General features: G+C 45.0%; 1 protein-coding gene across 4 annotated transcripts in view; it reads right to left on the bottom strand.

Annotated features, from left to right (window-relative positions):
- SMG6 (SMG6 nonsense mediated mRNA decay factor) overlaps positions 1 to 15,833 on the bottom strand; it is a 376,938-nt gene that overhangs the window by 153,053 nt on the left and 208,052 nt on the right. The window lies entirely within an intron of this gene.

Here is a 15,833-nt window from a genome sequence, read left to right as displayed (position 1 = left end):
GCTGCCACAGCAGACTCACAACCTGAGTACAAGGTATACGACTAAAGTTTTTATTTAAGAGTTGGAAGATATAATTCAGCAAGGACACTCGTCTTTCGAGACGAGAGTTGTCCATTGGACAAGGTTTCTTTCTGCCTTTGGCTGTACTCGTTTGCGGATACACCAAACAGCAACAAAGATTAGATTGCCATTTTTATCACCAAATCCAAAACTGCAAAATTAGCAGCTATTTTAAAATAAAATACCTGTAACAAGCTGCCAGGATCAAACACAAGGAAGACCGTTGCTGAGAATTTGTCACAAATAGCAATAAAGAAATCCACAAAATCTCAGAAAAATTCCGTACGACTCTTAAATGCCAATTGTCTCCATGCAGGGTGATCAAAGGAACATTCTTGTTTACACGTCCTTGGAGGACTAGGGGTAAGGGTGTATTCTTGGTGCTTTGGGGCATGCTGTGAGGTACTACAACAATAGGCTGTACGCATTTCCGCGTCTCCTCAATAGACGGTACAAAAGCAAGAACCCCTTGGATCCTAAGCCAACAGGAACACGGAATTGCAATTGAAGTTGAATAAAACAACATTGTACCAGCTTTGTAAAATCGTCAAACAGCTGCGCAGACCTGCAGACAAATCGATGCACATAGACAGAGCCACGACAGGAGGAGATGAGTGTGGGGTGAGCGAGAGCTCTGTGTTGGCTTGGACACACATCCGCTCAGGCAAATGGGAAAAGCAGCGCACACGTGCACGCTGTTGATGCTGCCAAACGCAGACATGCAAAGCCATTGGGGAATGCGCGCGCTTCCCATCGGCAGTTTTACCCGCAATGTGGAAGGCTTGTATGGGTCTCGCCGCCATGGAAAACAGCACGTGGGGTGAGATCTCAAGATCACCCATGGTGAAATTGGGACTGAACCCCAAATGCACGTTATAGCCATCGAACAAAAAGAGATAAGCCAATGGGAAAAAAGTACTACCTGCTTTATACTCGACCAGGAAACAATGTTTTGGTGGCTGGAAGCATTTTCATATAAGGGATATTTAAAAGTCTTGACAATTTCGACATCGGGGATGCCTTCCAACAATAATTTTCCCATTTTACAGAAAGCATGCGGCAATCATGCCTGGGAAGAGAAACTTTGGCAAACCTCGCTCTCCTGTTCCTCCCTTGAGCCCAGGCAAAGAGCTGGGAAAGGGGAGGGGAGGCAGGAGAGAAAGGTGGGTTGACGACTCCAGATGCCCAACCAAGCTTGGATAATGTCAATGTTAACATTGGTTTGAAAAAAAATAAAAATAATGGAAGGGGAGACAGATGGGGGTAGACATTGGGGGAAAGAAGGCAGCAGGAGGCTGGGGAAGAGGAGAGGCAGGGCTTGGAGGGCCGAATACACAAGTATCCTGTTGGCTCCCCCAGGCATCCTGGGAGAGACGCGCCTACGTGCAGAGTAGCAGACATGTGGGGAAGGCACGGCAAGGTCAGGTCATGTGGGCAACACTTGGCGTCGCCTCTGCTCGAGGGTATGGCTGGAGAGAGCATTGAGCTCACCTGTGCTTCAATACTGATGAAACTGGTGAGACACAAGGTAAGATACCAAAAGGTTCGGCCCACTTCCACAACTCACTTGGCAATACCACAATGCCACAACACAGTACATCTCCTGGCAATTTTGCCATGGGTACAGACAACCCAAAGCCAAACAGGAATCAAATTAACACATACTACCACTCATTGGGTGCTTGCGCCAAGGCATGTTTATACAAATTGCCGGCATTTGAAATTCGTCACAAGTAGAAACATTTTTTGTTACTCTTCCATTTCTGGGTGCAAGACTCAAATAATGCCGCCCAAAGCACGAGTTTTCCGAAACTGGCTGCTCTGGCAGGAATAAATGGCTTATGGTTTTGGGGAATATATACAAAAGTAACAAATGATGCCTTCAAAAGGAAAAACTACCACATGCAAATAAAAAGGCAGGTGAAAAGAGCACACAGCATGTCAAAATGTGACAAGGAGTGGCAGGAAAACCGAATCGTTTGGATTTCGAAAATCCATCCGTGCATTCACAAAATGAGTTCCAAAAGTTGGGGACTTGTAATACGTTAGGGCCTTCTCAATGAGATCATCGAGTTAACACAAGGAAGTTCAAAATAAACGAGGATTGCAGCAAACCAAATATACACTTGCAATTAGGCAATGACTCGAACATTCAGCTCCCTTTGTAGGTCTACAAAACGACCTCGATTCCCTGTGGAGTAGGTAGTGCAGAAAACACGCTAAAACGACCTGCCAGCAGTTCATGCTCTTCAGCATAAAACACTGATTGCAAAGGGGGAAAAGAACAAATGATGAGTTCTCAAACTTGCAGGAGGAAACAGCAAAAATATATTTTTCCTCAAGGTTTATATATATATATTTTTTCTTTTGAACAGACTTGTGTTTTTGCAAAGTGAGATGGTTCGTTCGCCCGGCCTCCAACTCCAAAATGGTTTGGCTAAGGTACCGCAGTACAAATCAGACCACCAAGCGAGCGCGCAGCTCGATGACTTAACATCTTGCAAATCTCCCCGAGTGGGTTTCACCGACGAGGCGGCCAATGCCTGGTCCGGGAGAGCGCAGGCCAAAGGAAGTGCATGCTACAATGGCTCCCAGCACAAAGTGACGAGCGCAAAATTTCCCACTCGCCAAAAATACACTCTTTGGGCCCAAATCTGTCAGATGGCGCGCAGCCGTGGGGATTGTTTAACTTCAGTGTGAACAAGGCCGATACTTTTTTTTTTTTTGCTTTCCACTACGAAAGGTTACAGACCCAATCGCCAAGCGGGAAGTTATTTCTCAGACAAATGCTCGACGAGCGCTATGGGACCACTCACTTGATTGGCATCCCTGAGAGATTTCAAATCTTCACTCTGCGCCAAGTCTAAGCTGCAATGCCTTCTCCCCAACTCTCCACCACCACCGCATATCAACATTATCCCACAAATTCCGATGCACCCTGCCCACACATCACCTTGCATAGCCACCATAACAGTTCTCTCCGTGCTGCACTCCACCCCCCTCCCACCAAGCCCCAACACGCTCTTCCTTTCCAATCTTCTTACAGCACACCCTGTCTGCTTTCCTCCTTTCTCCCTGCTGCATATAATAATCAGCTGTCCTTCCTGCTGACCACCGGGTAAAAACATTGCCTCTGCCAAGGACCAAAACCGAGGGAGGCAAGAGCGTCCTGGGAGCAGTTTGAGTACAGGGGGTTGGTTGGAAGTGATGCAGAGCAAAAAGGGAGGGTGATTCTTGGTTTTAGAAACTTGGAAACCCGCAGATGTGTGCTCGCAGATATGCCAAGCACATCTGGATCTCGCGCATTTGGCGATGCATGAAGAAGGAAAAAAATATATATGAAAAAAGAAGCGGAAAGAATGAGCAAGGAAGGCAGGATGGAGAGGGAGAGGGTTACAGAGACAGGCAGAGTCCTTTTGAATATGTACCCAATTCTAGACTGTGGTTTTCATTGGTTGAACCAATTTCACAAATTGTTGAAAAAAAGGAAACTTTCATTTTATTCATCATCGTGCATTTCCTCAATCCCGTTAATTTTTTCAGTGACAACACTTACCCTGATCCAGTTACGATTGGCATAAGTCCTCAAGTCGCTGCGCGATCAAAAGAGCAAAAGTATGTCACCAGCAAGTTAACCTTACGACGACATAAATGAATGAATAAACGCAACATCAAGCGACCCTAACAGAGCACATTGAGAAATGCGCGGCAGGAATCGAAACAACACATGCTGTGTGCAAGACAATATTTGTGACAGCATGCTGCAGGAATGTACACAGTCTGGGAATCAGACTCACAGGCCTATCCGTCCTGGGCAGAGCATATATGCTTCTGCAGTCTTGGTGACGAGGCAAGCAGTGCTGTGGATAAACAGTATAAATCTTAAACACAAGGAACAATCAGAGCAGGAGGGCCCCACGAGTCGTGCGGTAGAACCGAGCAGCTGCACTAAATTGTTTCCTTCGGTTTTGCTGCCCAAACTGAAGGTGGCACATTTCAAGCAAACTATGACCCAAGATATATACACACATACACACACACACACACACACACACACACACACACACACACACACACACACACACACACACACACACACACACACACACACACACACACACACACACACACACACACACACACACACGTGTGACAATGGCCAGCTAATCCAGGAGATGAATCAACAAATGAATCACATTTTCCAAAGTGGATTGTCAAACAAGACAAACATCTTTGTCTTTGGAAACAAGAATACAAACAACCTGGCACCTTGAAGACACATGTAATCCAACTTGCAAACAATCGCTGGCTGAGCATCAGCTCACTATGCATCTTTGAATGGACATCATTGGTCCATTTTATATCCTTTAGCCACGTCTGGTTATCAGGCATTTGCATAGATCCACTCTCCGCGGCCAGAAACCCTCCTTATCATGGTTCCGAGTGATCTTACAAAACCTGTGGACATTAAGCACCTGTATCGGAACACTTTGCACCAACACCTTTCCACACCATGATTATGTCGCGTGCTGGAGAGTAGTGCGACAAATTCAAAAATATTTACCTCTGCCACCGAAGGTGGACGGAAGTTACGTTTGCACCCCTGTCTGTCTGTAAGCCTGGTGTTGGCTTAACGGTTAAGGTGGCTGGCTTGAGACGTCAGTTTCCTCATTCCAAGCCCCTATCATGTGACTGAATTAACACCAAGTGGGTAGACTCAGCCCGTTATCCTTCTCGGGTTGGCAAAATGAGTACCAGGCTTACTGGGAAGAATGAGCCATTCGAGTATCCTGTGTCTGAGTGGCGACCTGTCCAGGATTGTGCCCCATGGCCTAGGAAACTGCTTCGGCAGCCATATGCATCTGAAGAGGCAAATTGAGTGGTGTTCTTCTTCTTCTGTTTGTCTGTGTGCAGGATGTCTCAAAACCTTGTGGACGTTTTCCAATGACATTTGGTGGACAGGTTGGGTGTGTGATAAGTACGAATTCATTAGATTCTGGTTTGTTCTGAAGAATTTGATTTTGTTCCGTTTTTGTTCTGAAGATCCGGAATCGGATCCTGACACGAGAATTTTTAGTGATCCTTCACCATTGTGAGATGGAGCTACAAATGATGTATATAACAGGATATCTCCAAAAGTTATGGATGGATTCGAACGAAACTTGGTGCAAACATTGGGTGTGTGACAAGGACAAATCAATTCAATTCTGAAGATCCGAATCGGATACAAGAATAGAGTATGATATTTCAAAAGGTTGTGGACTAATTATGCCAAAATTAGGTGGATGAGTTGGTTAGGCGACACGAACAAGCAGATAATATTTTAGTTCAGGCCTGGATCTAGATCTGGCCTATCAGTGGAATGCAAAACGTAAACTGTTCGGCCTGTCGGAGATACCGAGTGCAATTTCTAATTATTGACGAGATACGTCAAAATGTCCAACACAGGTGTGTTTGCCCCTTTGTTTTATTTGTATGCAATTCCATACACCTGGTCCAATTGCCCCGAAATTTGTTGCTCCACATTATTTCCACATGCAGAAGGTGAACAGCACAATAAAATCGTCAATGAGGCCATTTTCCCCAACATTGCAGTGGTGCACTCCCAGATTAATTTTTTCAAGTTTCAAACATCAATCTAGATGGATTACAAAAATTGAAACTAGAACGCCACTCAGTAGAGCGCATACTCCCGCCATGGGGGGCCGCTGCTGAGCCCTATCTTCCAATGGTAAAAAAATCCTTCAAAAAATTCCTGGATCCGGAATAATATCCTGAGCTTCACCAAAAACTAATCAATTCTTCCTTATCCCAAGGGCAATCATCCCACCAACTTTCATCCAAATCCGTTCAGAACTTTTCCAGATATCTTGTTCACAAACACACGAACACACACACGGACGGACACGATCGAACGCATTACTCCCTGGCGGGAGTAATAATCCGATCTTGATTGGGTGACCCCCTCTTGATAGGGTGATTCTTCAGATAGGCAGGTAGCAGCCACTTCCCTCTCCTTAGACCTTGACAAAAGCAACAAGATGGTGATACAGTTGGAATAGGTATTTCATTCCTGACAAATCTCACACTCTTACTGTTTCTCTCTGAAAATACCACATGGCAAACCCTCCCATCTACCATACTTGGTTAACCCCTTGAGCAAGTTCAGTCACTCAAACTCCTGGGTCTCATGAACATCCGTTATCTTTCTTGGGCAACCCGCGTTTCTATGTTGGCGTCCAAAGCCAGTTGTAGATAGGGCATCCTCAGTCATCAAAGTTCTTTGAAACAACTGAAGTCCTATTCACTTACAAGGCCTTCATCTGCACCTCGATGGAGTGCTCGCACCTCAGGGCTGGCCCCCCTGCCTCACACCTTGATCAGATTGGCACCGTGTAAAATAAAGTCTTTCAAGATCATTGGAATCTCCTAGAGATGAAGCTGCGTGTGTCTATGGGCCTATCATTTTCCCATCGCAGACAAGTCGGTAGTCTCTCTGTCTTCCACCGCATCCTTTCTGGTCTTGAACACTAACCCTTCTCCGCATCACACCAGGATTCTGCAAGGAAGTCCACCATCAACCCCCCCCTTCTGGGGAAACTCCCAAAATCCAGCATCATTGCTCACCTCCACTCATTCATTCGTCTTTTTTCACACCTGCGGAACCAACTTCTGCATTCTCTTCAATCTCACTCTTCCTTCCACGTTTTCAAGACAGATGTTCACAATCTCATATCATCGTCCATCCAAAACCATGCTATTTTGTACCCCTTGTAACATCCCCAACACCCTTCCCCACAACCCCAATTCGACCAAGTCTCTCTATATTTTGTCTTTCAACTGTTCTGTTGGTGTCTCCCCTCTTTCTATTGTTCTTTTTGTTTTGTTGCGTCCTGATCAGTTCAGTGCTCGAGCTCTTCCACGAGCCTCGACCCGATACACAAAAAACCCCAAATTAAACTAAAAGGTCACGTGAAGCTTGAAAGACAAGAGCACAGGAGAGAAAGAAGAAGAAATAATGTGTACTTCCCAGAGAAGAAGTTGGGAGAGAAATATGAGAAAGAGCAATATCATCAAATAAATGCTGAAACAAAAACGATATCATAAAAAAACAGGCCTGCAATGAGTTTACAGCTATGGGGAAAAAAACGATTTTCTTGCAGGTCACACAAGATTAATGCAAATTACACCAGTGCCTTGGATTTCGACACGAAAGGGTGATGGACAGCTCCATTCCAACGAGGAGAAGCACATTCCATTGAGCTATAAAATTAAGATACTCAACATCAAAATAAACTTATCAAATCTTTAGAAGGACACTCATTGAAATCCTCCATGCAAAAATGAAAAATATTTGAACACAGAGGTAAAGTTAAGCTATCTTTACTAAACACGTCAATAAACAAGAGGTTGCCTCAATCACAAAAAACAACAAGCATGAACATCACAAGGGGTGGTGCAACAAAAGGCACACACCTGAATATAGTCAAAACAAAATGACACAGGAATGGACACAACACTCCTAACAGTCAAGGACAGAATGACAGCAGTCCTCAATATCGTGTGTCCTCCCTGAGCTGTGATGCAGGCTGTACACCTCCGACGCATGCTCTGTACCAGGCGTCTGATGCAGTCCTGTAGAAGTCTGTCCCACTCCTCCTGCAAGCCTTGAATGAGCATTTGCCGATTGACAGCCATTGATCTCCTCGATGCAAGACGTCGACCAAGCTCATCCCATAAATGCTCAATGGGATTGAGGTCAGGGGAATAAGGCATCCAAGGCATCACTTAAACACCATGTTCCTGGAGGAAGTTGGTGGTCAGGCGAGCAGCATGGGGTCGAGCGTGCCCTGCTGGAAAACTGCGGTCAGGATGAGCCTGGAGAAATGGCAGCAGATGAGATCTCAAAACTTCATTGACATAACGCTGAATAGAGAGATTGCCTTCGATGACGACCAGAGGTGTCCTGAAACGGGAGGAAATGCCAGCCCATACTATCACACTGGGTCCTCCCCAACGATTGATCTGGTAAATACAGCATGATACATACCTTTCCCCAACTTTCTGCGCCATACCCGTTGACACCCATCAGCAGCATGTAGGCAAAATCTGGACTCTTCGCTGAATAAGACTGCACTTCACTGTTGCTGTGTCCAGCGGCGATTCTGCAGACGCCATCTTAGTCTGTTCCGCCGATGCGCTGCATTCAACACTGGACCTCTGCAAGAACGTCTTGCCACCAGGCCCCAACTTCTCAAGCACCTCCGCACAGTAGAGACACTGATGCGGTTGTTGTGGCAACCTTTCGTCACTGCAGCTGTTTGCGTCGCAGGGCGGAAACTATCATGAAGATGCTGCAGCACAATCCAGCGGTCTTGGTTTGGGGTGGTTACCCAATACCCATGGTCTTCCTCTTCGTGGACCATCATTCACAGTTCTAGTTTCACCGTAACGCCTGGCCAGGTTGGAAATTGCAGGCTGTGAGCAACCAAGACGTTGGGCAATTGTTCGCTGGCTTACACCAGCTTCAAGCATCCCAATTGCCCTTAAACGTTGTTCAGATGTCAGGCGTGGCATCTGCATTTTCTTGTTGTTTTCCCTGTCAGAAGCCTCTAAAGTGACTATAGACAGCAGTAAATGAATGTCTAACCATGAGAACTGAAGGATTTCATTATGAGGGTCATTATTTAAAGGGAAAGATCCCTATACAGAACACCTCAAGCATGCCATTGTTGATCAACCAGTTGATTGAAATGAAGTTCCTGTTACATAATCAGCCATTACAATTGAAGAAACGTGTTTGTAAAGCTGCACATTTAAAAAAATGAAAGCGATAAGTTTATTTTGAAGTTCAGTTTACTTTGTAAAAAGGAAGAAACTTCCTAATGCAGAAACAATTTGAGGCGACTAAGAAAAATGTGTTAACTTGCACCAGTCCATCTGGCTTCAAAATACAAACACCCTGAGAAAGGTGACATCATGCTATTTGAAAGAATGTATGTAGTTAAGCTAAAATGAAACAAAGGATGAAAAAAAAAGAAGATATTTAGGCTCTTTCTTTATGCAAGGAGATGTAAGAACTTTATAATCGGTGCGATTGACAGACATTTTGAAGATCTAAAATGAAGTGAATCTACCACGTTTTGTCTTTCAACAGCAGCAGTCGTAGTTAGCTAATTAGCAAAGTGAAACAAAATGTGAAGAGGAGTTTCACACAGGCCATTAATGTAAAAGTAAAAAAAAGTAAAAAAAATTAAACGCAACCACTTATGAGCAGCAAATTCAGGAGGGAGAAAGAGTGACAATCAACAACCACCCACTGAATGAATGTTTTATTTCAGATAAAAATCTGACAACGTACCTTCATTTGACCATCATGAACAGACCGTCATTGCCCACAGAGGAAATATATATTTTTTGTATACTCTGTCATGGTTCATACAAGAGATAACACATAGAACATATAATAAAGGGAGTGGGAGACGAGAGGGGGAGAGAGGGAAGCACAACAACAGTAGGGAACAGGGACATCTGTGGAAGTGAGAGGGCTGGGGTGGGGTACACAGGATAAACAAGATGGACACTACAGGGGATTTCAGTAAAGAAAATAGGGAATTTTGAAGGATGAAGGTTTGCGGTACATTAACGGGGGTAGAAAAGATCAAGGTTTTGGATGGGGGAAGATAAGTGATGGTGGTGGACAGCTGTTTTGAAGACTTGGATGAAGGAGTGGGATTGAAGAGAGTGTGGGAGTTTGTTCCAGAGGTGGGAAAAAGGAGGAATTAAGGTACTCTAGGACGACATGATACGTCGACCAGGTACGACGGTACGACGGTACTCCAGGGGCCTCTGGCTGGCCATCTGGCTAATGCCTGGCCCATCCCGACCTCCTCGAGATACCGATCAACCTGCTGCAACCACTCGGCACGCAGTCGGCCCGTTGTCCTCCTCCAATCACGAGGATCCCTTGCTGAGAGTATCTGGTGAGCTGAATCAGCGTACGGAAAATGAGCCACATGTCCATACAGCTGCAGCTGACGCTCACGGACCATGCTGTTTTGAAGACTTGGATGGAGGAGTGGGATTGAAGAGTGTGGGAGTTTGTTCCAGAGGTGGGAAAAAAGAGGAATGAAAGAGCAAAGAGATTTTGGCAGTTTCACCAGAAGGGGGTTGCTCACAGATCTTGTGCATCCTGCAGGAATATTTGGGGGACAGTGCACAGACAGAATAGGGGGTGCAAGGCCGGAGAGGAGTCGGTAGAAGATCACAAGACCACCAACCTGCCTGCGGTGAGAGAGAGTGATAGGCCCTCAAAAATCAGCTTCATCGTGGGAGATACCAATGATTCTAAAAGCTTTGGTTTCTACAGCATGAAGCAGGAGCACCAGTCCAGAGGGGAGAGCAGTATTCCATCAAACTGGATAAAAGCTCTGTAAGTGGGGGGCAGCTCAGTCGTGCCAAGGAAGGACTTCGCACGATGGAGGTTGCCCAGTCAGTGACTGGATTTGGAGGCCAGCTTGGAAATATGGTTTTCCCAGAAAGATCATGGCAGATCCTGAGACCCAAAAGCTTCAGTGACAGAACTTCTTCGAGAGGATTGTTGAGAAAGTAGATGGGAGGGTTTTCCAGACGGTTTTTGTCGGAGAGACATAGTGAGAGTGTGAGATTTGTCAGCATTGAAAGACATGTTCCATGTGTTTGACCAGCTTCTAATTTTATCCAAGTCTGCAGAGAGTGAAGAGGCTGCTGCCTGTCGATCTGAGGTATGAGAGATGGAGTGGCAGAGGGTAGAGTCATCAGCAAAAAGATACAGATGATTTTCCAGAGGTTACTGCGATAACTTAAGAACAGCTGAAGGGAGTGAAGTCAAACTTTGTACAAGTATGTATAATGTCGCAAAGATGTACCGATTAGATTATGGGGACAAGAGGTCAAAGGTCAGAGGTCCCGTTAGGTAAAAATTCTGTTACTGAGCTAACTTGTGAACCAGTGAAGTAGAGTCAGAGAGATCATTGATGAAGATTCAAAAAAAGCACAGGGCCCACAATACTGTCTTGAGGAACTCCAACTTGCACAGGAAGAGGAGATGAGAGAATTCCATTGAGAACCACAGGTTGACTATGACAGGAGAGGAAGTCTGCGAGCAATGCATGGAGATTTCCATGACTGCAAAGGTAGGCTGGCATTACAGAAGACACGAGAACTTTCCCTTTCACTTTCTTTGATAATTTTCAAACTGCCATCAATATCTCCAACCTCATTCAAACATTTGCACCCACTTGAACACTCCCTTCACACCTCTGCCTCAGACCTACCATCCCCAGTCACTGTTCACCCCAGACACACAAACCTATTTCCCTGTTTGATCTCCTGTCCCTATAACCTGATATCAATTTATTTTCTCTGCTGCTCAACCCACATCACCTCAGTCTACTCCATATTCATCTTCAGTCCATCCTTCCAGAATTCTTCCTTCAACTTTCCCAGTACTTCCTGCATCGCTTACATAATCTCCGCCACAACAGCCAGATCATACACATACAACATCTACCCCAGAATACCTTTCATTTTTACCCCCGTCCTGCTTACCAGCTCCATCACCATGATACACATAAGTGAGCTGAGTGAGCTTTCCTGCCTCAAACTGATGTTCACGCTTAACTCCTCCGACATCCTCGGACTAAACAAAACTCTTCCCTTTGTTCCTTTGTACATTCCTTCCACCAACCGCGGTTCCGTTTCCAGCACTCCCAACCATCTCATTGTTGCCATTGCCATCACCATCTATCTCTCTTGGGACAGCGTCATAGGCCTTCTCCAGGTCTACAAATCCAAATGCCATTTCAGATTTCCCTCAAACCTCTTCTTCACCAGTCTCAATGTGGACGTGTTCCATCCGACACCCCCCTACCCTTTCGAAACCCTTGATGCTCTTCGCCAATGTCCATCTCCACACCCTCCCTTAATCTCCCATCCAGCACCTACATGACATGACTTAGAAGTGTCATGCCTCTGTACTTTCCCAGACCATAAACATCGACCTTCCTCTTCCACATCGGCACAATTAGCTCTATCCTCAAATCCTCCACAATGAAACCCTCTCTCATACCGTATACATTCAACAGTCTCTTCATCCAACTGACCCTGACTTCTCCCCGCTGGAATTAGCATCTCTGTACACACCTCATCAATGCCTGGTGCTCTTCCCTTCATCCTCTTTAATGCTGTCCACAGAAACTCCTCGAAGATTTCCACAAATTCCATTTTCCCTCTAATTTCCACTATTTCCACATTCCACTAATTTCCACTAATTCCATTTCCCACACAGAAGCTCCAGTTCACTGTTTCTTCTTCCACCGTTAAACATCTCTTTCAAATAGCCTTCCCCTACCTTTAATACTGACTTTCTGTCACTAGTCTCGCACCACCATCCTTAATTACCACCTCCACATCCATAAATGTCCACACTATCCTCATTCTGATCCTGAGCCAATTCATAGATAATCTTCTTCCCACCATACTCTTCAAACTCGTTGTACACCTCCGCTTCCATGTGTCATTCTCTGCCATATCCACAGCTCTCTCTCTCTCTCTGCTGACTTCTTCTTTTTCCCATACAAGTGCAGCAACTCTGCATATATTTGTCCCCCCTCTATCCTTGATCGTCTCGATCCTCTTCCAAACCACCTTCATTTTACCAACTATCTTCGCTACTTCCGACGTCCCCATTACCTGGCTTATATCCCGAGAAGATACAACCTTTCCTGATGTCTTTCCACACAAAACTTCTGCAATTCCCCATAATGCCTCTGTACATCTTCCACTCCTCCAAACCTCTCCAGTTAGTCCCTGAACTCATGCTTCTCGGCCTCAGTGCTTCCTTTTGTGGCCCATATCGTGACATAATACACACCATTGACCCCTGTATTAACAACCATGCCATAACTATCCATCCCTCCCATATTTGTACTCTGACCACCACCTTGCTGATCTCTTCTGATACGATTATTTCCATGGCATTACTCCTTCCATTCCCTCCAACGGACCTCCTCACTCTTTCCCCTTTCCATCTGGCCTCCTGTGCGTGCACACGCACATACGACTCCTCCTTCCCAACCCACCAACTGCTTCCTACCTCCACTCCCTCGACCTGTTTCTCCCCTCACTCCTGCTCATTTCCCTCCCCTTCCTTTTATCCTGTTCCTTGGCTTTCTCATTAATACATTCAGGTGGTGCTTATTTAAACGTTTTTTCAAAATTAACTCTAGTCACCCAGTTCAACCCTCAGCGTGCTCACTCAAACAGCTCCCCCATGCAATGCTAGACTCCATCACAGTTTTCAAAATGAACTCTCGCCACTGAATTCGACCCACAGCATGCTTGGGCTCGCAAAAGCATGCTCCAATGCTCCCTCGAGCTCTTTCAGCACACCCTGAGGATCTTTCTCTCTCCACTCCGTAGGGCATTTGAGCAGCTGGATGCAGCCGCGACGTCGACCACTTCCATGCCAACTGACTGAAGTATAATGTGAACAACACACCAAACACGTATGCGACACAAAGCCCTCGATGGCGCACTGGCGCAGCCACAATGGGCCATTCAGATTTCCAGTGTGCGACAAGATCACGAGCTTTAAAACCCCTGGGTAGTGAAAAATGCAAGTTGGCCTCAGTCCAAGGCCTCGACTAGTGGGTTACGCGAAATAAACCACATGCAAGGCTGACTAATGAAGATGGCCAAGCGCCGAGGAAGAATTGCCCACTCAGATGAACGGCGACGCCTCAGGGATACCTCGTCGTAGCACTGTCATAAGAATAGGATTTCTCACCGGAGGTACGAGAGGCCGCCGAGATCATAGTTGACGATGGGCAAGACCGCACAAGATCTCGTACTCAGGGCTTGAATTGTCGTTCTTACTCACGTTGTCCGGAATGTCCGCCATCTTCCCAAACCTCACCATATTTATAATTAGATTTTATTTCGTCTCTGTAAACATCGAGTAGTTAAGATCTGTTAGTATAAATATCAACTTTGCATGCTACTCCAGAAGTGATTTGTGGACAAAATTAAATAACGATAAGCAAAGTGAAACACCAAGTGCATGGAGATTGGTGTAATTAATGATCTTTTTCAAATGGCAAGTCTCACAATGCGAATATATGAAGCAAATAGGAATACTGACATCAATTGGATCTATAAAACGCCATCATTCACTAAAACCAACCAATCAGCAACCCTCACGGCAGCACCATGGCTCATGTTGGCCTTCAAGGGTAGAAACGTTTTCAATATTTCATGGAATTACATGCCTCGAGAATTAGTCATTAAACAAATCTCATTCACACTGTGCACACGCTGTTGGACCAGTGTGATATATGCCACAAACCATGGTGATAAAAAAACAAGAGCGAGACAATACATGTCCCATACCGATGTGATATTTTCTAAGCCCAAAAAGTGCATAACTGAAAAATTGACGAAACGCCCTGAAACCCAAACATGTTCTGTAACTTATAACAAAGCCATGTACCAAATTTCAGTTGAATATGTTAAGGGGTATGGGGAAAATGTCTGGAAAACCCACAGGTGGGGTGGACGGACACACAGACGGAGAGCAAACCTATTGTCCCCTCCGGTGAAACCGGGAGGGGAATAATAAACCTGTCGAGATTTGCTTATCCTTTTTAGTCAACAACTAGGCTAATAAAATAAAAGAATTAAACAGTACCACAATTGGCAATATTTTTGGCAATCACGTTACAAGTATCATGTACAACATAAAACATCACAATGCACAATCAGAATGGGAAATGCATCGGTATACAAGCTCTTCACAATGCCTTTTGCTTCAATAGGGTTAGGGTTAGTTATTACTAGTTATTAGCTCGTTAGACTAGACGGATTTATGGAAAAAAGCCATGTATAAGCTTCCAGGTGCATTTTGGGTAAAAGTTGGGAACCTCACTTTTTAACATAATGAGGGTATGCTGAATTTGATTAACCCGGTTCCCAAGCCGAATTTTGAGTTTTTTTTTTGGGAGTTTTGAATAAACTGCTGAAGAACTTGGGCATTGGTGAACTCACAGAGGAGACAATCAAATCTGCAGAAGCGTTCGTCTGCAGAACATTTAATGTGCACAGAACAACCTCTGTTGATTCAGCACGACATATGTTGTTCTCCAAGACTGGTAAACCAGAAGCAATGTCACCGACAAGTGATGCTATTCATTTCCATTTGATGCGAGTACACTATCAAGCCATGGAATGGAGAAATGCTCATTGTGCCATACCTGACCTTCCTGCACCTGTGGAAAGGGGATGGAAACGTGGTGAGTCAGGACTAGAGCCTATTCTGATGTCACAGAGTCCAATCCCAGAAAGTTGCCTCGAGATGATTTGTTGTGCATGCCAGAAGCAATGCAAGACTTGACTCTGCAAATGTCGCTATTCAGAGTTGAGGTGCACATTAATGTGTGCCTGTCAGCAACAGAGTGATGATCAGACCCCTTGTATGAATTTGATGGAGTTTGGCAAAACAACATGTGTGACATTCCTGAATGTTTGTGCTTTATGGCCATGTATATTTAATTTCAGAATAAATAGTTGTATGAAACATTGTCTAATTTAAACCCTTTCCCCATTTTATAGTGTCCAATTTCAATATCAGTTTGAATGTCTCTTTCAATGTCACCAACCATAATATAGACTAGACGGATTTATGAAAAAAAAGGCCATGTATAAGCTTCTAGGTGCATTTTGGGGTAAAAGTTGTA

Source organism: Myxine glutinosa, chromosome 6, assembly GCF_964187855.1.
Source record: "Myxine glutinosa chromosome 6, kmMyxGlut1.1, whole genome shotgun sequence".
In the NCBI taxonomy this organism is placed as follows: Eukaryota; Metazoa; Chordata; class Myxini; order Myxiniformes; family Myxinidae; genus Myxine; species Myxine glutinosa.
This window is presented reverse-complemented; position numbering and strand designations above follow the sequence as displayed.